General features: G+C 43.9%; 1 pseudogene; it reads left to right on the top strand.

Annotated features, from left to right (window-relative positions):
- Positions 1-416: 416 nt before the first annotated feature.
- Positions 417-25,765, top strand: LOC129865659 (zinc finger protein 239-like; annotated as a pseudogene).

Below are 25,765 nucleotides of genomic sequence, written 5' to 3'. Positions count from 1 at the left end.
GATTTGAATTTGTTAAAAGTCCATTTTGATACAGAAACACTAAACCATGATTTAGATTTAATAAGAACAAGTTGATTGACAAAGTCATGAAAAATTGGAGGAATTGAATAACCCACATTTGGGCTATGATCAAAGATATGCCTCTGGGGTCAAAATGATCCATGTCAGAAGTATGGTTCAATGTAAATATGTAGTGGGTGTAAAGTTTGTTTTAAACTCTCACTCATTAAACACGAATCAATCAACACATGCTTCTCTTTGAACGACTTTATATAATATTGAACTTTTATGAAATAAATGAAAAATAAACGTTTGGTTCCTCAACTGCGTTTCCCACTCCAGTCAGCAGATGGCGATGTGCGTCTATCAGGTTCAGGCGACGCTGCCAGTGTGACGTATAATCTAGTGGACGGGACGCTTCTTCAACAACAACAGCTAGTCAGACACCTCGGTAGCTTTCTAGCAAACACAGCTACAACATTCACGCTCTTTACACTGTTTTGGTGTATATTAGTCGCTGTGTATTAAACACATTTCTGTCGTATGTACTTGTTGGCCCATTTAATTATATGTTTACGTTGTTTGTCAGCTAGCTGGTTTGCTAAGTTAGCTTAGAACTAGCCTGGTCAGCCACCTTTCTAGACAAAATAGTCGTTGTATTGTTGCACCTGTGTTTTAAAAATACGTATGTCTTATAGCTAGCTAGTTTCCCCATTTAATTTCATATATACGTTGTTAGGTAGCTGGCTTGATAAATTAGCCTATCACTAGGCTAACGAACGCTAGCTAGTTAGCTAACATCCCCGACCATGAGTTCACTAAGATACTCTCCTGCTACAGAAGAGGACGTCTGCTGGACGGAGAAAGAAGTTCTCGTGAAAGAGGAGGAGGAAGAGGAGGCTGTTACAATACAAAAACAAGTAGAGGGTGAGGCTGTTACCGTGAAAGAAGAAGAGAAAGACGTTTCAGTGAAAGAAGAGGAAGACGCGTTCAGAGTGAAAGAGGAGGAGGATGTCACATTGAAAGAGGAGAAGAAGGAAGAACAAGAACAGGAGGAGGAGACAGGCGATCTGATTAAGACCAGTAAGTACTGTCTTAAAAACAGCCACACAAACTATTGTTGAACTGATGCGTGGTTTTAAAGCATCGTTCTACTGAATGTTGATGCTTGAATATGTTATTATTTAATGTAGGAATTGATAACTACACTGTAAGATGTGTATACCACCAAAAAGCGGGTCACCAACAAAACCTTAACAATGGATTTACACGCAAAATCACATCTTTAATGTCTCACAGAATGGACTTGCTCTTATCATGACTCAAATTACATTGTATTACACTGGAGAGTGATTCCATGCCAACGTGGCCCGAAAATATTTTTCGTATCTCAGAATATAATGTTTTGGCAATTCTCTCATAGAAACCTCATTGGAGGAAGTATGTTCGATATGTTTTTTTACATTTGTAACACAAACCATGTTTGAGAAAACCATGATAAGTGGCCATTTTAGGACCTTTTTAGACCTATACATGCCTCCTGTCAGACCCCATGACCTCTGAACCCTACATGATACAGACAACATCTAGTCATTATACTGTCAGACCCCATGACCTCTGACCCCTACATGATACAGACAACATCTAGTCATTATACTGTCAGACCCCATGACCTCTGACCCCTACATGATACAGACAACATCTAGTCATTATACTGTCAGACCCCATGACCTCTGAACCCTACATGATACAGACAACATCTAGTCATTATACTGTCAGACCCCATGACCTCTGAACCCTACATGATACAGACAACATCTTGGTGTCATTATGTTCCTTATAGTGTGCTCTAACATATAGAGTCTAGATTATCTTGCTGTCATTATGTTCCTTATAGTGTGCTCTAATATATAGAGTCTAGATTATCTTGGAGTCATTATACTCCTTATGTAACGGATGTGAAATGGCTAGCTAGTTAGCGGGTACGCGCTAGTAGCATTTCAATCAGTTACGTCACTTGCTCTGAGACTTTAAGCAGGGTTGCCCCTTGCTCTGCAAGGGCCGCGGCTTTTGTGGAGCGATGGGTAACGACGCTTCGTGGGTGTCCGTTGTTGATGTGTGCAGAGGGTCCCTGGTTCGCGCCCGTGTCGGGGCGAGGGCACGACGTAAAGTTTAAACTGTTACACTTATATTGTGCTCTAACATATAGAGTCTAGATTATCTTGGAGTCATTATACTCCTTATAGTGTGCTCTAATATATAGAGTCTAGATTATCTTGGAGTCATTATACTCCTTATAGTGTGCTCTAACATATAGAGTCTAGATTATCTTGGAGTCATTATACTCCTTATAGTGTGCTCTAACATATAGAGTCTAGATTATCTTGGAGTCATTATACTCCTTATAGTGTGCTCTAATATATAGAGTCTAGATTCTGAGATCTATTTTTATATATTAATATCTCAAAAGTAGCCTTTTTGATCCAGCTCATTTTTAGACATATATCATTTGTAACGATATAGCATCCTCTTCAAACAATTCACGTGGATTCTTGGTACTTTTTAATGATATGACCCGTTTTATGAATTGAAAAGGAAAACTTGTATTTTTTGACATCTTTTACTGAGGTCTCAGTTTAATACGTTCTGGATGTAGCCTAGCCCTGTTGTAGATATAGAGGATGTAGCCTAGCCCTGTTGTAGATATAGAGGATGTAGCCTAGCCCTGTTGTAGATATAGAGGATGTAGCCTAGCCCTGTTGTAGATATAGAGGATGTAGCCTAGCCCTGTTGTAGATATAGAGGATGTAGCCTAGCCCTGTTGTAGATATAGAGGATGTAGCCTAGCCCTGTTGTAGATATAGAGGATGTAGCCTAGCCCTGTTGTAGATATAGAGGATGTAGCCTAGCCCTGTTGTAGATATAGAGGATGTAGCCTAGCCCTGTTGTAGATATAGAGGATGTAGCCTAGCCCTGTTGTAGATATAGAGGATGTAGCCCTGTTGTAGATATAGAGGATGTAGCCTAGCCCTGTTGTAGATATAGAGGATGTAGCCTAGCCCTGTTGTAGATATAGAGGATGTAGCCCTGTTGTAGATATAGAGGATGTAGCCCTGTTGTAGATATAGAGGATGTAGCCTAGCCCTGTTGTAGATATAGAGGATGTAGCCTAGCCCTGTTGTAGATATAGAGGATGTAGCCTAGCCCTGTTGTAGATATAGAGGATGTAGCCCTGTTGTAGATATAGAGGATGTAGCCCTGTTGTAGATATAGAGGATGTAGCCCTGTTGTAGATATAGAGGATGTAGCCCTGTTGTAGATATAGAGGATGTAGCCCTGTTGTAGATATAGAGGATGTAGCCCTGTTGTAGATATAGAGGATGTAGCCCTGTTGTAGATATAGAGGATGTAGCCTAGCCCTGTTGTAGATATAGAGGATGTAGCTAGCCCTGTTGTAGATATAGAGGATGTAGCCTAGCCCTGTTGTAGATATAGAGGATGTAGCCCTGTTGTAGATATAGAGGATGTAGCCTAGCCCTGTTGTAGATATAGAGGATGTAGCCTAGCCCTGTGTCCATAGAGTATCCATAGTGTGTCCATAGATGTTTGCCCAACGGAAGAAGTGGTCAGAAAATGACTTTTTGGACCTGAATGGCAAAACATTCAGGAGATGTGGGGGCGGCAGGTAGCGGCAGGTAGCCTAGTGGTTAGAGCATTGGACTAGTAACCAAAAGATTGCAAGATCGAATCCTCGAGCTGACAAGGTGAAAATCTGTCGTTCTGCGCCTGAACAAGGCAGTTAACCCACTGTTCCCCCGGGTAGGCCTTCATTAAAAATAAGAATTTGTTCTGACTTGCCTAGTTAAATAAAGGTTACATTTTTTTTTTTTTATGTTCAAAGTTGACCCGTTTTCTATTCCCCACCATACCATGAGACATCCATGTTTTAATCACTGGAATAGACAAACGGTTGAGTTTGATATCATTGAAAAACAAAAAGGGTTGTTATACAGTTTTTTAACAACCTTTTAACATCAATTATCTAAAAACAAACTCCTTGTTTGCACATGTTGTAGTTTAGACCTTTACATCATCTGAGGGTTTGGGGTCTCGCCTGCCATCGGTTGTTTAGACCCTACTTTACATCATCTGAGGGTTTGGGGTCTCGCCTGCCATGTTGTAGTTTAGACCCTACTTTACATCACCTGAGGGTTTTGGGGTCTCGCCTGCCATGTTGTAGTTTAGACCCTACTTTACATCACCTGAGGGTTTTGGGGTCTCGCCTGCCATGTTGTAGTTTAGACCCTACTTTACATCATCTGAGGTTTTGGGGTCTCGCCTGCCATGTTGTAGTTTAGACCCTACTTTACATCATCTGAGGTTTTTGGGTCTCGCCTGCCATGTTGTAGTTTAGACCCTACTTTACATCATCTGAGGTTTTGGGTCTCGCCTGCCATGTTGTAGTTTAGACCCTACTTTACATCACCTGAGGTTTTGGGGTCTCACCTGCCATGTTGTAGTTTAGACCCTACTTTACATCATCTGAGGTTTTTGAGTCTCGCCTGTCATGTTGTAGTTTAGACCCTACTTTACATCATCTGAGGTTTTTGAGTCTCGCCTGCCATCGGTTGTAGTTTAGACCCTACTTTACATCATCTGAGGTTTTTGAGTCTTGCCTGCCATCGGTTGTAGTTTAGACCCTACTTTACATCATCTGAGGTTTTTGAGTCTCGCCTGCCATCGGTTGTAGTTTAGACCCTACTTTACATCATCTGAGGTTTTTGAGTCTCGCCTGCCATCGGTTGTAGTTTAGACCCTACTTTACATCATCTGAGGTTTTTGAGTCTCGCCTGTCATCGGTTGTAGTTTAGACCCTACTTTACATCATCTGAGGTTTTGGGTCTCGCCTGCCATGTTGTAGTTTAGACCCTACTTTACATCACCTGAGGTTTTGGGTCTCGCCTGCCATGTTGTAGTTTAGACCCTACTTTACATCATCTGAGGTTTTGGGTCTCGCCTGCCATGTTGTAGTTTAGACCCTACTTTACATCACCTGAGGTTTTGGGTCTCGCCTGCCATGTTGTAGTTTAGACCCTACTTTACATCACCTGAGGTTTTGGGGTCTCGCCTGCCATGTTGTAGTTTAGACCCTACTTTACATCATCTGAGGTTTTGGGTCTCGCCTGCCATGTTGTAGTTTAGACCCTACTTTACATCATCTGAGGTTTTGGGTCTCGCCTGCCATGTTGTAGTTTAGACCCTACTTTACATCATCTGAGGTTTTGGGTCTCGTCTGCCATGTTGTAGTTTAGACCCTACTTTACATCATCTGAGGTTTTGGGTCTCGCCTGCCATGTTGTAGTTTAGACCCTACTTTACATCATCTGAGGTTTTTGGGTCTTGCCTGCCATGTTGTAGTTTAGACCCTACTTTACATCATCTGAGGTTTTGGGTCTCGCCTGCCATGTTGTAGTTTAGACCCTACTTTACATCATCTGAGGTTTTTGGGTCTCGCCTGCCATGTTGTAGTTTAGACCCTACTTTACATCATCTGAGGTTTTTGGGTCTCGCCTGCCATGTTGTAGTTTAGACCCTACTTTACATCATCTGAGGTTTTGGGGTCTCGCCTGCCATGTTGTAGTTTAGACCCTACTTTACATCATCTGAGGTTTTTGGGTCTTGCCTGCCATGTTGTAGTTTAGACCCTACTTTACATCATCTGAGGTTTTGGGTCTTGCCTGCCATGTTGTAGTTTAGACCCTACTTTACATCATCTGAGGTTTTGGGTCTCGCCTGCCATGTTGTAGTTTAGACCCTACTTTACATCATCTGAGGTTTTGGGTCTTGCCTGCCATGTTGTAGTTTAGACCCTACTTTACATCATCTGAGGTTTTGGGTCTCGCCTGCCATGTTGTAGTTTAGACCCTACTTTACATCATCTGAGGTTTTGGGTCTCGCCTGCCATGTTGTAGTTTAGACCCTACTTTACATCATCTGAGGTTTTGGGTCTCGCCTGCCATGTTGTAGTTTAGACCCTACTTTACATCATCTGAGGTTTTGGGTCTCGCCTGCCATGTTGTAGTTTAGACCCTACTTTACATCATCTGAGGTTTTGGGGTCTCGCCTGCCATGTTGTAGTTTAGACCCTACTTTACATCACCTGAGCTTTTGGGTCTCGCCTGCCATGTTGTAGTTTAGACCCTACTTTACATCATCTGAGGTTTTGGGTCTCGCCTGCCATGTTGTAGTTTAGACCCTACTTTACATCATCTGAGGTTTTGGGTCTCGCCTGCCATGTTGTAGTTTAGACCCTACTTTACATCACCTGAGGTTTTGGGGTCTCGCCTGCCATGTTGTAGTTTAGACCCTACTTTACATCATCTGAGGTTTTTGAGTCTCGCCTGCCATGTTGTAGTTTAGACCCTACTTTACATCATCTGAGGTTTTTGAGTCTCGCCTGCCATCGGTTGTAGTTTAGACCCTACTTTACATCATCTGAGGTTTTTGAGTCTTGCCTGCCATCGGTTGTAGTTTAGACCCTACTTTACATCATCTGAGGTTTTTGAGTCTCGCCTGCCATCGGTTGTAGTTTAGACCCTACTTTACATCATCTGAGGTTTTTGAGTCTCGCCTGCCATCGGTTGTAGTTTAGACCCTACTTTACATCATCTGAGGTTTTTGAGTCTCGCCTGTCATCGGTTGTAGTTTAGACCCTACTTTACATCATCTGAGGTTTTGGGGTCTCGCCTGCCATCGGTTGTAGTTTAGACCCTACTTTACATCATCTGAGGTTTTGGGTCTCGCCTGCCATGTTGTAGTTTAGACCCTACTTTACATCATCTGAGGTTTTTGAGTCTCGCCTGCCATCGGTTGTAGTTTAGACCCTACTTTACATCATCTGAGGTTTTTGAGTCTCGCCTGCCATCGGTTGTAGTTTAGACCCTACTTTACATCATCTGAGGTTTTGGGGTCTCGCCTGCCATCGGTTGTAGTTTAGACCCTACTTTACATCACCTGAGGTTTTTGAGTCTTGCCTGCCATCGGTTGTAGTTTAGACCCTACTTTACATCATCTGAGGTTTTTGAGTCTTGCCTGCCATCGGTTGTAGTTTAGACCCTACTTTACATCATCTGAGGTTTTTGAGTCTTGCCTGCCATCGGTTGTAGTTTAGACCCTACTTTACATCATCTGAGGTTTTTGAGTCTTGCCTGTCATCGGTTGTAGTTTAGACCCTACTTTACATCACCTGAGGTTTTTGAGTCTTGCCTGTCATCGGTTGTAGTTTAGACCCTACTTTACATCACCTGAGGTTTTTGAGTCTTGCCTGCCATCGGTTGTAGTTTAGACCTTACTTTACATCATCTGAGGTTTTTGAGTCTTACCTGTCATCGGTTGTAGTTTAGACCCTACTTTACATCACCTGAGGTTTTTGAGTCTTGCCTGCCATCGGTTGTAGTTTAGACCCTACTTTACATCATCTGAGGTTTTGGAGTCTCGCCTGCCATCGGTTGTAGTTTAGACCCTACTTTACATCATCTGAGGTTTTTGAGTCTCGCCTGTCATCGGTTGTAGTTTAGACCCTACTTTACATCATCTGAGGTTTTGGGGTCTCGCCTGCCATCGGTTGTAGTTTAGACCCTACTTTACATCATCTGAGGTTTTTGAGTCTTGCCTGCCATCGGTTGTAGTTTAGACCCTACTTTACATCATCTGAGGTTTTTGAGTCTCGCCTGCCATCGGTTGTAGTTTAGACCCTACTTTACATCATCTGAGGTTTTGGGGTCTCGCCTGCCATCGGTTGTAGTTTAGACCCTACTTTACATCACCTGAGGTTTTTGAGTCTCGCCTGTCATCGGTTGTAGTTTAGACCCTACTTTACATCATCTGAGGTTTTTGAGTCTTGCCTGCCATCGGTTGTAGTTTAGACCCTACTTTACATCACCTGAGGTTTTTGAGTCTTGCCTGTCATCGGTTGTAGTTTAGACCCTACTTTACATCATCTGAGGTTTTTGAGTCTTCCCTGTCATCGGTTGTAGTTTAGACCCTACTTTACATCATCTGAGGTTTTGGGGTCTCGCCTGCCATCGGTTGTAGTTTAGACCCTACTTTACATCATCTGAGGTTTTTGAGTCTCGCCTGCCATCGGTTGTAGTTTAGACCCTACTTTACATCACCTGAGATTTTTGAGTCTCGCCTGCCATCGGTTGTAGTTTAGACCCTACTTTACATCATCTGAGGTTTTTGAGTCTCGCCTGCCATCGGTTGTAGTTTAGACCCTACTTTACATCACCTGAGGTTTTTGAGTCTCGCCTGCCATCGGTTGTAGTTTAGACCCTACTTTACATCATCTGAGGTTTTTGAGTCTCGCCTGCCATCGGTTGTAGTTTAGACCCTACTTTACATCATCTGAGGTTTTGGGGTCTCGCCTGCCATCGGTTGTAGTTTAGACCCTACTTTACATCATCTGAGGTTTTTGGGTCTCGCCTGCCATCGGTTGAAGTTTAGACCCTACTTTACATCATCTGAGGTTTTGGGGTCTCGCCTGCCATCGGTTGTAGTTTAGACCCTACTTTACATCATCTGAGGTTTTGGGTCTCGCCTGCCATGTTGTAGTTTAGACCCTACTTTACATCATCTGAGGTTTTGGGTCTCGCCTGCCATGTTGTAGTTTAGACCCTACTTTACATCATCTGAGGTTTTGGGTCTCGCCTGCCATGTTGTAGTTTAGACCCTACTTTACATCACCTGAGGTTTTGGGTCTCGCCTGCCATGTTGTAGTTTAGACCCTACTTTACATCATCTGAGGTTTTGGGTCTCGCCTGCCATGTTGTAGTTTAGACCCTACTTTACATCATCTGAGGTTTTTGAGTCTTGCCTGCCATCGGTTGTAGTTTAGACCCTACTTTACATCATCTGAGGTTTTGGGTCTCGCCTGCCATGTTGTAGTTTAGACCCTACTTTACATCATCTGAGGTTTTGGGTCTCGCCTGCCATGTTGTAGTTTAGACCCTACTTTACATCACCTGAGGTTTTGGGGTCTCGCCTGCCATGTTGTAGTTTAGACCCTACTTTACATCATCTGAGGTTTTTGAGTCTCGCCTGTCATGTTGTAGTTTAGACCCTACTTTACATCATCTGAGGTTTTTGAGTCTCGCCTGCCATCGGTTGTAGTTTAGACCCTACTTTACATCATCTGAGGTTTTTGAGTCTCGCCTGCCATCGGTTGTAGTTTAGACCCTACTTTACATCATCTGAGGTTTTTGAGTCTCGCCTGCCATCGGTTGTAGTTTAGACCCTACTTTACATCATCTGAGGTTTTTGAGTCTCGCCTGCCATCGGTTGTAGTTTAGACCCTACTTTACATCATCTGAGGTTTTTGAGTCTCGCCTGTCATCGGTTGTAGTTTAGACCCTACTTTACATCATCTGAGGTTTTGGGGTCTCGCCTGCCATCGGTTGTAGTTTAGACCCTACTTTACATCATCTGAGGTTTTGGGTCTCGCCTGCCATGTTGTAGTTTAGACCCTACTTTACATCATCTGAGGTTTTTGAGTCTCGCCTGCCATCGGTTGTAGTTTAGACCCTACTTTACATCATCTGAGGTTTTTGAGTCTCGCCTGCCATCGGTTGTAGTTTAGACCCTACTTTACATCATCTGAGGTTTTTGAGTCTCGCCTGCCATCGGTTGTAGTTTAGACCCTACTTTACATCATCTGAGGTTTTGGGGTCTCGCCTGCCATCGGTTGTAGTTTAGACCCTACTTTACATCACCTGAGGTTTTTGAGTCTTGCCTGCCATCGGTTGTAGTTTAGACCCTACTTTACATCATCTGAGGTTTTTGAGTCTTGCCTGCCATCGGTTGTAGTTTAGACCCTACTTTACATCATCTGAGGTTTTTGAGTCTTGCCTGCCATCGGTTGTAGTTTAGACCCTACTTTACATCATCTGAGGTTTTTGAGTCTTGCCTGTCATCGGTTGTAGTTTAGACCCTACTTTACATCACCTGAGGTTTTTGAGTCTTGCCTGTCATCGGTTGTAGTTTAGACCCTACTTTACATCACCTGAGGTTTTTGAGTCTTGCCTGCCATCGGTTGTAGTTTAGACCTTACTTTACATCATCTGAGGTTTTTGAGTCTTACCTGTCATCGGTTGTAGTTTAGACCCTACTTTACATCACCTGAGGTTTTTGAGTCTTGCCTGCCATCGGTTGTAGTTTAGACCCTACTTTACATCATCTGAGGTTTTGGAGTCTCGCCTGCCATCGGTTGTAGTTTAGACCCTACTTTACATCATCTGAGGTTTTTGAGTCTCGCCTGTCATCGGTTGTAGTTTAGACCCTACTTTACATCATCTGAGGTTTTGGGGTCTCGCCTGCCATCGGTTGTAGTTTAGACCCTACTTTACATCATCTGAGGTTTTTGAGTCTTGCCTGCCATCGGTTGTAGTTTAGACCCTACTTTACATCATCTGAGGTTTTTGAGTCTCGCCTGCCATCGGTTGTAGTTTAGACCCTACTTTACATCATCTGAGGTTTTGGGGTCTCGCCTGCCATCGGTTGTAGTTTAGACCCTACTTTACATCACCTGAGGTTTTTGAGTCTCGCCTGTCATCGGTTGTAGTTTAGACCCTACTTTACATCATCTGAGGTTTTTGAGTCTTGCCTGCCATCGGTTGTAGTTTAGACCCTACTTTACATCACCTGAGGTTTTTGAGTCTTGCCTGTCATCGGTTGTAGTTTAGACCCTACTTTACATCATCTGAGGTTTTTGAGTCTTGCCTGTCATCGGTTGTAGTTTAGACCCTACTTTACATCATCTGAGGTTTTGGGGTCTCGCCTGCCATCGGTTGTAGTTTAGACCCTACTTTACATCATCTGAGGTTTTTGAGTCTCGCCTGCCATCGGTTGTAGTTTAGACCCTACTTTACATCACCTGAGATTTTTGAGTCTCGCCTGCCATCGGTTGTAGTTTAGACCCTACTTTACATCATCTGAGGTTTTTGAGTCTCGCCTGCCATCGGTTGTAGTTTAGACCCTACTTTACATCACCTGAGGTTTTTGAGTCTCGCCTGCCATCGGTTGTAGTTTAGACCCTACTTTACATCATCTGAGGTTTTTGAGTCTCGCCTGCCATCGGTTGTAGTTTAGACCCTACTTTACATCACCTGAGGTTTTTGGGTCTCGCCTGCCATCGGTTGTAGTTTAGACCCTACTTTACATCATCTGAGGTTTTTGGGTCTCGCCTGCCATCGGTTGTAGTTTAGACCCTACTTTACATCATCTGAGGTTTTGGGGTCTCGCCTGCCATCGGTTGTAGTTTAGACCCTACTTTACATCATCTGAGGTTTTTGGGTCTCGCCTGCCATCGGTTGAAGTTTAGACCCTACTTTACATCATCTGAGGTTTTGGGGTCTCGCCTGCCATCGGTTGTAGTTTAGACCCTACTTTACATCATCTGAGGTTTTGGGTCTCGCCTGCCATGTTGTAGTTTAGACCCTACTTTACATCATCTGAGGTTTTGGGTCTCGCCTGCCATGTTGTAGTTTAGACCCTACTTTACATCATCTGAGGTTTTGGGTCTCGCCTGCCATGTTGTAGTTTAGACCCTACTTTACATCACCTGAGGTTTTGGGTCTCGCCTGCCATGTTGTAGTTTATACCCTACTTTACATCATCTGAGGTTTTGGGTCTCGCCTGCCATGTTGTAGTTTAGACCCTACTTTACATCATCTGAGGTTTTTGAGTCTTGCCTGCCATCGGTTGTAGTTTAGACCCTACTTTACATCATCTGAGGTTTTGGGTCTCGCCTGCCATGTTGTAGTTTAGACCCTACTTTACATCATCTGAGGTTTTGGGTCTCGCCTGCCATGTTGTAGTTTAGACCCTACTTTACATCACCTGAGGTTTTGGGGTCTCGCCTGCCATGTTGTAGTTTAGACCCTACTTTACATCATCTGAGGTTTTTGAGTCTCGCCTGTCATGTTGTAGTTTAGACCCTACTTTACATCACCTGAGGTTTTGGGTCTCGCCTGCCATCGGTTGTAGTTTAGACCCTACTTTACATCATCTGAGGTTTTTGAGTCTCGCCTGCCATCGGTTGTAGTTTAGACCCTACTTTACATCATCTGAGGTTTTTGAGTCTCGCCTGCCATCGGTTGTAGTTTAGACCCTACTTTACATCATCTGAGGTTTTTGAGTCTCGCCTGCCATCGGTTGTAGTTTAGACCCTACTTTACATCATCTGAGGTTTTTGAGTCTCGCCTGCCATCGGTTGTAGTTTAGACCCTACTTTACATCATCTGAGGTTTTTGAGTCTCGCCTGTCATCGGTTGTAGTTTAGACCCTACTTTACATCATCTGAGGTTTTGGGGTCTCGCCTGCCATCGGTTGTAGTTTAGACCCTACTTTACATCATCTGAGGTTTTGGGTCTCGCCTGCCATGTTGTAGTTTAGACCCTACTTTACATCATCTGAGGTTTTTGAGTCTCGCCTGCCATCGGTTGTAGTTTAGACCCTACTTTACATCATCTGAGGTTTTTGAGTCTCGCCTGCCATCGGTTGTAGTTTAGACCCTACTTTACATCATCTGAGGTTTTTGAGTCTCGCCTGCCATCGGTTGTAGTTTAGACCCTACTTTACATCATCTGAGGTTTTGGGGTCTCGCCTGCCATCGGTTGTAGTTTAGACCCTACTTTACATCACCTGAGGTTTTTGAGTCTTGCCTGCCATCGGTTGTAGTTTAGACCCTACTTTACATCATCTGAGGTTTTGGGGTCTCGCCTGCCATCGGTTGTAGTTTAGACCCTACTTTACATCACCTGAGGTTTTTGAGTCTTGCCTGCCATCGGTTGTAGTTTAGACCCTACTTTACATCATCTGAGGTTTTTGAGTCTTGCCTGCCATCGGTTGTAGTTTAGACCCTACTTTACATCATCTGAGGTTTTTGAGTCTTGCCTGTCATCGGTTGTAGTTTAGACCCTACTTTACATCACCTGAGGTTTTTGAGTCTTGCCTGTCATCGGTTGTAGTTTAGACCCTACTTTACATCACCTGAGGTTTTTGAGTCTTGCCTGCCATCGGTTGTAGTTTAGACCCTACTTTACATCATCTGAGGTTTTTGAGTCTTGCCTGTCATCGGTTGTAGTTTAGACCCTACTTTACATCACCTGAGGTTTTTGAGTCTTGCCTGCCATCGGTTGTAGTTTAGACCCTACTTTACATCATCTGAGGTTTTGGAGTCTCGCCTGCCATCGGTTGTAGTTTAGACCCTACTTTACATCATCTGAGGTTTTTGAGTCTCGCCTGTCATCGGTTGTAGTTTAGACCCTACTTTACATCATCTGAGGTTTTGGGGTCTCGCCTGCCATCGGTTGTAGTTTAGACCCTACTTTACATCATCTGAGGTTTTTGAGTCTCGCCTGCCATCGGTTGTAGTTTAGACCCTACTTTACATCACCTGAGATTTTTGAGTCTCGCCTGCCATCGGTTGTAGTTTAGACCCTACTTTACATCATCTGAGGTTTTTGAGTCTCGCCTGCCATCGGTTGTAGTTTAGACCCTACTTTACATCATCTGAGGTTTTGGGGTCTCGCCTGCCATCGGTTGTAGTTTAGACCCTACTTTACATCATCTGAGGTTTTGGGGTCTCGCCTGCCATCGGTTGTAGTTTAGACCCTACTTTACATCATCTGAGGTTTGGGGGTCTCGTCTGCCATCGGTTGTAGTTTAGACCCTACTTTACATCATCTGAGGTTTTTGGGTCTCGCCTGCCATCGGTTGTAGTTTAGACCCTACTTTACATCATCTGAGGTTTCTGAGTCTCGCCTGCCATCGGTTGTAGTTTAGACCCTACTTTACATCATCTGAGGTTTTTGAGTCTCGCCTGCCATCGGTTGTAGTCTAGACCCTACTTTACATCATCTGAGGTTTTTGAGTCTTGCCTGCCATCGGTTGTAGTTTAGATCCTACTTTACATCATCTGAGGTTTTTGAGTCTTGCCTGCCATCGGTTGTAGTTTAGACCCTACTTTACATCATCTGAGGTTTTTGAGTCTCGCCTGCCATCGTTTGTAGTTTAGACCCTACTTTACATCATCTGAGGTTTTTGAGTCTTGCCTGCCATCGGTTGTAGTTTAGACCCTACTTTACATCATCTGAGGTTTTTGAGTCTCGCCTGCCATCGGTTGTAGTTTAGACCCTACTTTACATCATCTGAGGTTTTTGGGTCTCGCCTGCCATCGGTTGTAGTTTAGACCCTAGTTTACATCACCTGAGGTTTTGGGGTCTCGCCTGCCATCGGTTGTAGTTTAGACCCTACTTTACATCATCTGAGGTTTTGGGGTCTCGCCTGCCATCGGTTGTAGTTTAGACCCTACTTTACATCATCTGAGGTTTTTGGGTCTCGCCTGCCATCGGTTGTAGTTTAGACCCTACTTTACATCACCTGAGGTTTTGGGGTCTCGCCTGCCATCGGTTGTAGTTTAGACCCTACTTTACATCACCTGAGGTTTTGGGGTCTCGCCTGCCATCGGTTGTAGTTTAGACCCTACTTTACATCATCTGAGGTTTTTGAGTCTCGCCTAGCATCGGTTGTAGTTTAGACCCTACTTTACATCATCTGAGGTTTTTGAGTCTCGCCTGCCATCGGTTGTAGTTTAGACCCTACTTTACATCATCTGAGGTTTTTGAGTCTCGCCTGCCATCGGTTGTAGTTTAGACCCTACTTTACATCATCTGAGGTTTTTGAGTCTCGCCTGCCATCGGTTGTAGTTTAGACCCTACTTTACATCATCTGAGGTTTTTGAGTCTCGCCTGCCATCGGTTGTAGTTTAGACCCTACTTTACATCATCTGAGGTTTTTGAGTCTCGCCTGCCATCGGTTGTAGTTTAGACCCTACTTTACATCACCTGAGGTTTTTGAGTCTCGCCTGCCATCGGTTGTAGTTTAGACCCTACTTTACATCACCTGAGGTTTTTGAGTCTCGCCTGCCATCGGTTGTAGTTTAGACCCTACTTTACATCATCTGAGGTTTTTGAGTCTCGCCTGCCATCGGTTGTAGTTTAGACCCTACTTTACATCACCTGAGGTTTTTGGGTCTCGCCTGCCATCGGTTGTAGTTTAGACCCTACTTTACATCATCTGAGGTTTTTGGGTCTCGCCTGCCATCGGTTGTAGTTTAGACCCTACTTTACATCATCTGAGGTTTTGGGGTCTCGCCTGCCATCGGTTGTAGTTTAGACCCTACTTTACATCATCTGAGGTTTTTGGGTCTCGCCTGCCATCGGTTGTAGTTTAGACCCTACTTTACATCATCTGAGGTTTTTGAGTCTCGCCTGCCATCGGTTGTAGTTTAGACCCTACTTTACATCATCTGAGGTTTTTGAGTCTCGCCTGCCATCGGTTGTAGTTTAGACCCTACTTTACATCACCTGAGGTTTTTGAGTCTCGCCTGCCATCGGTTGTAGTTTAGACCCTACTTTACATCACCTGAGGTTTTTGAGTCTCGCCTGCCATCGGTTGTAGTTTAGACCCTACTTTACATCACCTGAGGTTTTTGAGTCTCGCCTGCCATCGGTTGTAGTTTAGACCCTACTTTACATCATCTGAGGTTTTTGAGTCTCGCCTGCCATCGGTTGTAGTTTAGACCCTACTTTACATCACCTGAGGTTTTTGGGTCTCGCCTGCCATCGGTTGTAGTTTAGACCCTACTTTACATCATCTGAGGTTTTTGGGTCTCGCCTGCCATCGGTTGTAGTTTAGACCCTACTTTACATCATCTGAGGTTTTGGGGTCTCGCCTGCCATCGGTTGTAGTTTAGACCCTACTTTACATCATCTGAGGTTTTTGGGTCTCGCCTGCCATCGGTTGAAGTTTAGACCCTACTTTACATCATCTGAGGTTTTTGGGTCTCGCCTGCCATCGGTTGTAGTTTAGACCCTACTTTACATCACCTGAGGTTTTGGGGTCTCGCCTGCCATCGGTTGTAGTTTAGACCCTACTTTACATCATCTGAGGTTTTTGAGTCTCGCCTGCCATCGGTTGTAGTTTAGACCCTACTTTACATCATCTGAGGTTTTTGGGTCTCGCCTGCCATCGGTTGTAGTTTAGACCCTAGTTTACATCACCTGAGGTTTTGGGGTCTCGCCTGCCATCGGTTGTAGTTTAGACCCTACTTTACATCATCTGAGGTTTTGGGGTCTCGCCTGCCATCGGTTGTAGTTTAGACCCTACTTTACATCATCTGAGGTTTTTGGGTCTCGCCTGCCATCGGTTGTAGTTTAGACCCTACTTTACATCACCTGAGGTTTTGGGGTCTCGCCTGCCATCGGTTGTAGTTTAGACCCTACTTTACATCACCTGAGGTTTTGGGGTCTCGCCTGCCATCGGTTGTAGTTTAGACCCTACTTTACATCATCTGAGGTTTTTGAGTCTCGCCTGCCATCGGTTGTAGTTTAGACCCTACTTTACATCATCTGAGGTTTTTGAGTCTCGCCTGCCATCGGTTGTAGTTTAGACCCTACTTTACATCATCTGAGGTTTTTGAGTCTCGCCTGCCATCGGTTGTAGTTTAGACCCTACTTTACATCATCTGAGGTTTTTGAGTCTCGCCTGCCATCGGTTGTAGTTTAGACCCTACTTTACATCATCTGAGGTTTTTGAGTCTTGCCTGCCATCGGTTGTAGTTTAGACCCTACTTTACATCATCTGAGGTTTTTGAGTCTCGCCTGCCATCGGTTGTAGTTTAGACCCTACTTTACATCACCTGAGGTTTTTGAGTCTCGCCTGCCATCGGTTGTAGTTTAGACCCTACTTTACATCACCTGAGGTTTTTGAGTCTCGCCTGCCATCGGTTGTAGTTTAGACCCTACTTTACATCATCTGAGGTTTTTGAGTCTCGCCTGCCATCGGTTGTAGTTTAGACCCTACTTTACATCATCTGAGGTTTTTGAGTCTCGCCTGCCATCGGTTGTAGTTTAGACCCTACTTTACATCACCTGAGGTTTTTGAGTCTCGCCTGCCATCGGTTGTAGTTTAGACCCTACTTTACATCATCTGAGGTTTTTGAGTCTCGCCTGCCATCGGTTGTAGTTTAGACCCTACTTTACATCACCTGAGGTTTTTGGGTCTCGCCTGCCATCGGTTGTAGTTTAGACCCTACTTTACATCATCTGAGGTTTTTGGGTCTCGCCTGCCATCGGTTGTAGTTTAGACCCTACTTTACATCATCTGAGGTTTTGGGGTCTCGCCTGCCATCGGTTGTAGTTTAGACCCTACTTTACATCATCTGAGGTTTTTGGGTCTCGCCTGCCATCGGTTGAAGTTTAGACCCTACTTTACATCATCTGAGGTTTTTGGGTCTCGCCTGCCATCGGTTGTAGTTTAGACCCTACTTTACATCACCTGAGGTTTTGGGGTCTCGCCTGCCATCGGTTGTAGTTTAGACCCTACTTTACATCATCTGAGGTTTTGGGGTCTCGCCTGCCATCGGTTGTAGTTTAGACCCTACTTTACATCATCTGAGGTTTTTGAGTCTCGCCTGCCATCGGTTGTAGTTTAGACCCTACTTTACATCATCTGAGGTTTTGGGGTCTCGCCTGCCATCGGTTGAAGTTTAGACCCTACTTTACATCATCTGAGGTTTTTGGGTCTCGCCTGCCATCGGTTGTAGTTTAGACCCTACTTTACATCACCTGAGGTTTTGGGGTCTCGCCTGCCATCGGTTGTAGTTTAGACCCTACTTTACATCACCTGAGGTTTTGGGGTCTCGCCTGCCATCGGTTGTAGTTTAGACCCTACTTTACATCACCTGAGGTTTTTGAGTCTCGCCTGCCATCGGTTGTAGTTTAGACCCTACTTTACATCACCTGAGGTTTTTGAGTCTCGCCTGCCATCGGTTGTAGTTTAGACCCTACTTTACATCATCTGAGGTTTTGGGGTCTCGCCTGCCATCGGTTGTAGTTTAGACCCTACTTTACATCATCTGAGGTTTTGGGGTCTCGCCTGCCATCGGTTGTAGTTTAGACCCTACTTTACATCACCTGAGGTTTTGGGGTCTCGCCTGCCATCGGTTGTAGTTTAGACCCTACTTTACATCACCTGAGGTTTTGGGGTCTCGCCTGCCATCGGTTGTAGTTTAGACCCTACTTTACATCACCTGAGGTTTTTGAGTCTCGCCTGCCATCGGTTGTAGTTTAGACCCTACTTTACATCACCTGAGGTTTTTGAGTCTCGCCTGCCATCGGTTGTAGTTTAGACCCTACTTTACATCATCTGAGGTTTTGGGGTCTCGCCTGCCATCGGTTGTAGTTTAGACCCTACTTTACATCATCTGAGGTTTTTGAGTCTCGCCTGCCATCGGTTGTAGTTTAGACCCTACTTTACATCATCTGAGGTTTTGGGGTCTCGCCTGCCATCGGTTGTAGTTTAGACCCTACTTTACATCACCTGAGGTTTTGGGGTCTCGCCTGCCATCGGTTGTAGTTTAGACCCTACTTTACATCATCTGAGGTTTTTGAGTCTCGCCTGCCATCGGTTGTAGTTTAGACCCTACTTTACATCATCTGAGGTTTTTGAGTCTCGCCTGCCATCGGTTGTAGTTTACACCCTACTTTACATCATCTGAGGTTTTGGGGTCTTGCCTGCCATCGGTTGTAGTTTAGACCCTACTTTACATCACCTGAGGTTTTGGAGTCTCGCCTGCCATCGGTTGTAGTTTAGACCCTACTTTACATCATCTGAGGTTTTTGAGTCTTGCCTGCCATCGGTTGTAGTTTAGACCCTACTTTACATCATCTGAGGTTTTGGGGTCTCGCCTGCCATCGGTTGTAGTTTAGACCCTACTTTACATCATCTGAGGTTTTGGGGTCTCGCCTGCCATCGGTTGTAGTTTAGACCCTACTTTACATCATCTGAGGTTTTGGGTCTCGCCTGCCATGTTGTAGTTTAGACCCTACTTTACATCATCTGAGGTTTTTGGGTCTTGCCTGCCATCGGTTGTAGTTTAGACCCTACTTTACATCATCTGAGGTTTTTGAGTCTCGCCTGCCATCGGTTGTAGTTTAGACCCTACTTTACATCATCTGAGGTTTTTGAGTCTCGCCTGCCATCGGTTGTAGTTTAGACCCTACTTTACATCATCTGAGGTTTTTGAGTCTTGCCTGCCATCGGTTGTAGTTTAGACCCTACTTTACATCATCTGAGGTTTTTGAGTCTTGCCTGCCATCGGTTGTAGTTTAGACCCTACTTTACATCATCTGAGGTTTTTGAGTCTTGCCTGCCATCGGTTGTAGTTTAGACCCTACTTTACATCATCTGAGGTTTTTGAGTCCAGCCTGCCATCGGTTGTAGTTTAGACCCTACTTTACATCATCTGAGGTTTTGGGGTCTCGCCTGCCATCGGTTGTAGTTTAGACCCTACTTTACATCATCTGAGGTTTTGGGGTCTCGCCTGCCATCGGTTGTAGTTTAGACCCTACTTTACATCATCTGAGGTTTTTGAGTCTTGCCTGCCATCGGTTGTAGTTTAGACCCTACTTTACATCATCTGAGGTTTTTGAGTCTTGCCTGCCATCGGTTGAATACAGGGTGGGTGTCATTTCAATTATACACATAGAATTCATAGAATGGACCCTTCAGACCAGTGGTGGAAAAAGTACCCAACTGTCAAACTGGAGTAAAAGTAAAGATTCCTTCATAGAAAATGACTCAAAAGTAAAGATACCTTAATAGAAAATGACTCAAGTAAAAGTCACCCAGTAAAATACTACTCGAGTAAAAGTCTAAAAGTATTTGGTTTTAAATATACTTAAGTATCAAATGTAATTCCTAAAATATAATTTTAAGTATAAAAAGTAAAAGTATTAATAATTTCACATTCCTTATATTAAGCATACCTGACCGCACCATGTTCTTGTTTTGTTATTTTACGGATAGCCAGGGGCACTCCAACACTCAGGCGTCATTTACAAACAATGTATTTGTCAGATCAGATGCAGTAAGGATGATCAGGGATGTTCTCTTGATAAGTGTGTAAATTGGACCATTTTGCTGTCCTGCTAAGCATTCAAAATGTAACGAGTACTTTTGGATGTCAAGGAAAAGTACTTAGGTAGTACTTTAAAGTATTTTTACTTAAGTACTTTGCACCTCTGCTTCAGACCACTGCAGTACATCTGTGATAAGGTGCGTCTCGGTGAGAGGTGTAGGAGTCAGGCGCAGGAGCGCAGGGATATCTGAGAAGTTTAATCCTATAGTCCACCAATACAAAAATGGCACAGACGAAAATCCAAAAAACTACGCTCTCGATATTCAGAAACTCGAGCACGGAGCAACAAACACAGTTCCGACACTTTACATACACGTGCGTCATAGTGGAAACAACAAACATCACATATAATCGAGCGCAAATACACACAAGCTTAATCCCGCACGAAGGCAGGCAACAGGTGCCCTATATACACACAGAAATAAACGCAAATGAAACCAGGTGTGAAAAGGATCACAGACAAAACAAACAGAAAAGGAAAAAGGGATCGGTGGCGGCTAGTAAACCGGTGACGCCGACCGCAGAGCGCCGCCCGAACAGGGAGAGGAGTTACCTTCGGTGGAAGTCGTGACAACATCATTGAAATTGTAATGAAATTTACATTTTAACTTTTAATTACTTCCACAAAGATGGCCGGCGGTCCGTCCAACCGTTGAATGTCAACTTGAGTGGTCCTCTCTATTCTGTTTAATTTTTATGATTTCCAACAGGTTTCTTATGGAGGATTGACAGTATAATTTAAAACAGCTGACATTTCCATTCAAGTTCAACATTCTCTGATGTGTGGACCTCCAACCATCTTTGTGGTTCAACTTGGAGGTCGAAATGTACATTTTATGACCATTTAGTACATTTTTCGACCAAAACATGACACCCATGAGAACAAGATTAGATTTGGAGCTCTACATCATTTTTTTTATTTTTTAAATCTCACCAAGTTTACGTTTAATGGTGTAATGTTGTGAAAACTGACCTTGTGTTATTGAGGAATGTAGGGGGGGGGGGGGGTCTAGTCTAGATTAAACCTCATAGGAAGACAGTTTTATCATGTGGAGGTTTCATTCAGGCCTCTGTTTAACTAAATAATATGTTTGTCTTTGGCAGGAGAAAGACCAGACTCTCCCTCGGACAGCAGGAAGAGTCCTTCAGGGGAACCAGACCCAGAGATGCCCAAACCAGCCAAAGGACATCACTGCTCCCACTGCGGAAAGAGTTTTACTAAGTTATGAAACCTAAAAGAGCATGAGAGGACACACACAGGAGAAAAGCCTTTCCAATGTTCCCAGTGTGGAAGGAGTTTTAGTCAGTTAGGGAGCCTGAAAATACATAAGAGAATACACTCTGGAGAGAAGCCTTACCGCTGCTCCCACTGTGGAATTACTTTTACCTGGTTAGGAAGCCTGAAGTCACATGAGAGAATACACACAGAAGAAAAGTCCTACCACTGTTCCCACTGTGGAAAGAGTTTTAGGTGGTTAGAAGGCCTGACAAAGCATGAGAGGACACACACAGGAGAAAAGCCCTACCAATGCTCCCACTGTGGAAAGAGTTTTACTCAGTTGGGGAACCTGAAATCACATCAGAGGATACATACACAGGAGGAGAAGACATACCACTGCTCTCATTGTGGAAAGACATTTTCCCAGTTAGAGGACCTGAAATCACATGAGAGAATAGAGAGGCTGTGTTCTGACTTATGTTTTTGACTGAGAATTAGTGTTTTTGTTCATGCCAAATGAAATCGTATTGTTTATATGAAATCATTAAAAAAACACCTTTACTTTTGTTTTTTATCTGGAGACCTGATCATGTCTAAAATCAGATAAAATATTTTTAAATATGTATTTTTTTCTTTCTTATTAGCCTCGATTGATTGGATGCAAAATGTCAACCCTATGATGTTGTTCATTATATTATTTGCAAAATGTAAATTATTATATAAGTAAGTAGCCTTCCAGAACAGCTCATAGAAACAGGAGCCTTGTCGTGTATGATCCAGAACAAATCAAAGTTTATTTGTCACGTGCACCGAATACAACAGGTGTAGACCTTGCAGTGAAATGCTTACTTACATACTAACCAACAGTATGATTTTTAAGTAAAACATATGTATTAGGTGAACAATAGATAAGTAAAGAAATAAAAACAACAGTAAAGAATAACAGTGGCGAGGCTACATACAGGCACCTGTTAGTCTGGCTAATTGAGGTAGTATGTACATGAAAGTATAGTTAAAGTGACTATGCATATATGATAAACAGAGAGTAGCAGCAGTGTAAAAGAGGGGTTGGGGGGCAGGACAATGCAAATAGTCCAGGAGTCTTATGGCTTGGGGGTAAAAACTGTTGAGAAGCCTTTTTGTCCGAGACTTGGCACTTCGGTACCGCTTGCCATGCGGTAGTAGAGAGAACAGTCCATGACTGGGGTGGCTGATGTCTTTGACCATTTTTAGGGCCTTCCTCTGACAACGCCTGGTGTAGAGGTTCTGGATGGCAGGCAGCTTAGCCCCAGTGATGTACTGGGCCGTACGCACTACCCTCTGTAGTATCTTGCGGTCGGAGGCCGAACAGCGCATAGTAACAGGAGCCTTGGCTTGTCTGATCCAGAACAGCTCATAGTAACAGGAGCCTTGGCTTGTCTGATCCCGAACAGCTCATAGTAACAGGAGCCTTGGCTTGTCTGATCCAGAACAGCTCATAGTAACAGGAACCTTGGCTTGTCTGATCCAGAACAGCTCATAGTAACAGGAGCCTTGGCTTGTCTGATCCCGAACAGCTCATAGTAACAGGAGCCTTGGCTTGTCTGATCCAGAACAGCTCATAGTAACAGGAACATTGGCTTGTCTGATCCAGAACAGCTCATAGTAACAGGAACCTTGGCTTGTCTGATCCAGAACAGCTCATAGTAACAGGAACCTTGGCTTGTCTGATCCAGAACAGCTCATAGTAACAGGAGCCTTGGCTTGTCTGATCCAGAACAGCTCATAGTAACAGGAGCCTTGGCTTGTCTGATCCCGAACAGCTCATAGTAACAGGAACCTTGGCTTGTCTGATCCAGAACAGCTCATAGTAACAGGAACCTTGGCTTGTCTGATCCTGAACAGCTCATAGTAACAGGAACCTTGGCTTGTCTGATCCTGAACAGCTCATAGTAACAGGAGCCTCGGCTTGTCTGATCCAGATCAGCTCATAGTAACAGGAACCTTGGCTTGTCTGATCCCGAACAGCTCAAAGTAACAGGAGCTTTGGCTTGTCTGATCCAGAACAGCTCATAGTAACAGGAGCCTTGGCTTGTCTGATCCAGAACAGCTCATAGTAACAGGAACCTTGGCTTGTCTGATCCAGAACAGCTCATAGTAACAGGAGCCTTGGCTTGTCTGATCCAGAACAGCTCATAGTAACAGGGGCCTTGGCTTGTCTGATCCTGAACAGCTCATAGTAACAGGAGCCTTGGCTTGTCTGATCCAGAACAGCTCATAGTAACAGGAGCCTTGGCTTGTCTGATCCAGAACAGCTCATAGTAACAGGAACCTTGGCTTGTCTGATCCAGAACAGCTCATAGTAACAGGAGCCTATCTCCTGTTTCTGTAGTGAGGCAGCTTGATGTACAAGTACTTCCCCTGGACAAGACTCTAGTCTATTAAGTTGCCCTCCACCAACTGCTGTTTTCAGATCTCACAATAGGTTACGGATGTGATTCAGATCTGGGGCCTCGTTTATACAAATCTGTGCGTAAAACCAAATGCATGGGATAATTTCCACGCTAAAGCGTGAGATTTATCTACAAGAAACGTTTGGTTGAGAGAGAGAGGGTAAATTAAACGCACAGCCATTACCATGTGTAAGCACAGTGCCACGTGGTGGACTGAGGGAACTTCTTGTCAAGCGTAGAATGGGGAAATATCTGTTGAGAACGTCTGTCTGACATTGTGAGAGTAATAAGGGAAATATTTTTAGTTTTCATTTGTATTTCCATATCTTGACAGGCTATATATAATTTTACCGCATCAATGCATTTCTAACGATTACAATCTGTATAAAGTCCAGTAATTTGTTACATTAGAGGCACGTGTGAAAGGTAATCCATTCTGTAAATACTGTTAAAAGACTAAGAGATAATACATTTTGAAATGGAAAGAGAGATGTCTGATCTGCTCTGTTGGAACATTTTGCCACACTGCCATAGACGCCATCACACAACAGGTTGAAGTCAAAGAGGGGTTTCTTTGACATGATGTCATCAATGGGTTCCCAAATATGAGCAGAAGATGCTGCTGAATGTGTGGCCACGACTCACGACTCATTCAGTTCTGCAGAACAGCAGTGTGTTGCCTATACCCTTACAGGAGGAAGCTGTTGAGGGTGGATGGCTTATTGGGGAGTGTTGTCTACTCATTCAACGTATATTTACCTTCTTGCTAAAGCAACTTGAGTTATAATAGTCCTCTCTCTGTGTTCTTACTGGTTAATCTCTCTGTGTTCTTATTGGTTCATCTCTCTGTGTTCTTATTGGTTCATCTCTCTGTGTTCTTAAGCCACAACGGAGACAAATTAAAGCTGTACTCAAGTTGTACTCAAACTTTGACACGAGCACCTCTATTTCAGTCTCTGAAAAGTTTTATTTTTTCATCGCTTTTTTTGTTGTTGATTGTGTCATATTTCATGGTACGGTGTTGTGGTTTGGTTTGGATAATTATAGGCGTTTCGAAATGCAAATAGCCAAGGTGGTGCACCAGCACTGAAGCTCAGAACAATGTGTATTTTATTAATGGTTATCTCCTACCAGTGTGCTGTGACACTCGTAGGGTTGTTTGACAAATCACACCTTTTCTATGCCTACAAACATTCTAAATTCCATTCGAAAGTAGTATTTGGAATATATATATATATATAATATATATAATAGTTTCTACACAATATTGATACATGAGGCTCCAGGACTCTTCGCTGGCCACTCCAGAACAGAACACTCCAGAACAGAAGACTCCAGAACAGAACACTCCAGAACAGAAGACTCCAGAACAGAAGACTCCAGAACGGAACACTCCAGAACGGAACACTCCAGAACGGAAGACTCCAGAACGGAACACTCCAGAACGGAACACTCCAGAACGGAACACTCCAGAACGGAACACTCCAGAACAGAACACTCCAGAACAGAACACTCCAGAACAGAACACTCCAGAAGAGAACACTCCAGAACAGAAGACTCCAGAACAGAACACTCCAGAACAGAACACTCCAGATTTGATTTGAGTTCAGGGTTGTTGTCCTGCTGGAAGACCTACAACCTTCAACAGAGACACAGACGTCAATTCAATGTCTAGCAACTGGAACGAGCTGCAGAAAACAGTAAAACGGGACAGTTTTATTTCTTCATTCAAAGACTCAATCATGGACACTCTTACTGACAGTTGAGGCTGCTTCGTGTGATGTATTGCTGTCTCTACCTTTGTGCTGTTGTCTGTGCCCAATAATGTTTGTACCATGTTTTGTGCTGCTGCCATGTTGTGTTGTCATGTGTTGCTGCCTTGCTATGTTGTTGTCTTAGGTCTCTTTATGTAGTGTGGTGTCTCTCTTGTCGTGATGTGTGTTTTATCCTATATTTTTATTCATTTTTAATCCTAGTCCCCGTCCCCGCAGGAGGGCTTTTGCCTTCTGGTGGGCCTTCATTGTAAATAAGAATTTGTTCTTAACTGACTTGCCTAGTTAAATAAAGGTTAAA

The sequence above is a fragment of the Salvelinus fontinalis genome, chromosome 11, assembly GCF_029448725.1.
Source record: "Salvelinus fontinalis isolate EN_2023a chromosome 11, ASM2944872v1, whole genome shotgun sequence".
Classification (NCBI taxonomy): domain Eukaryota; kingdom Metazoa; phylum Chordata; class Actinopteri; order Salmoniformes; family Salmonidae; genus Salvelinus; species Salvelinus fontinalis.
Note: the sequence above shows the minus strand (reverse complement) of the source record. Positions and strands in the feature narration are given on the sequence as shown.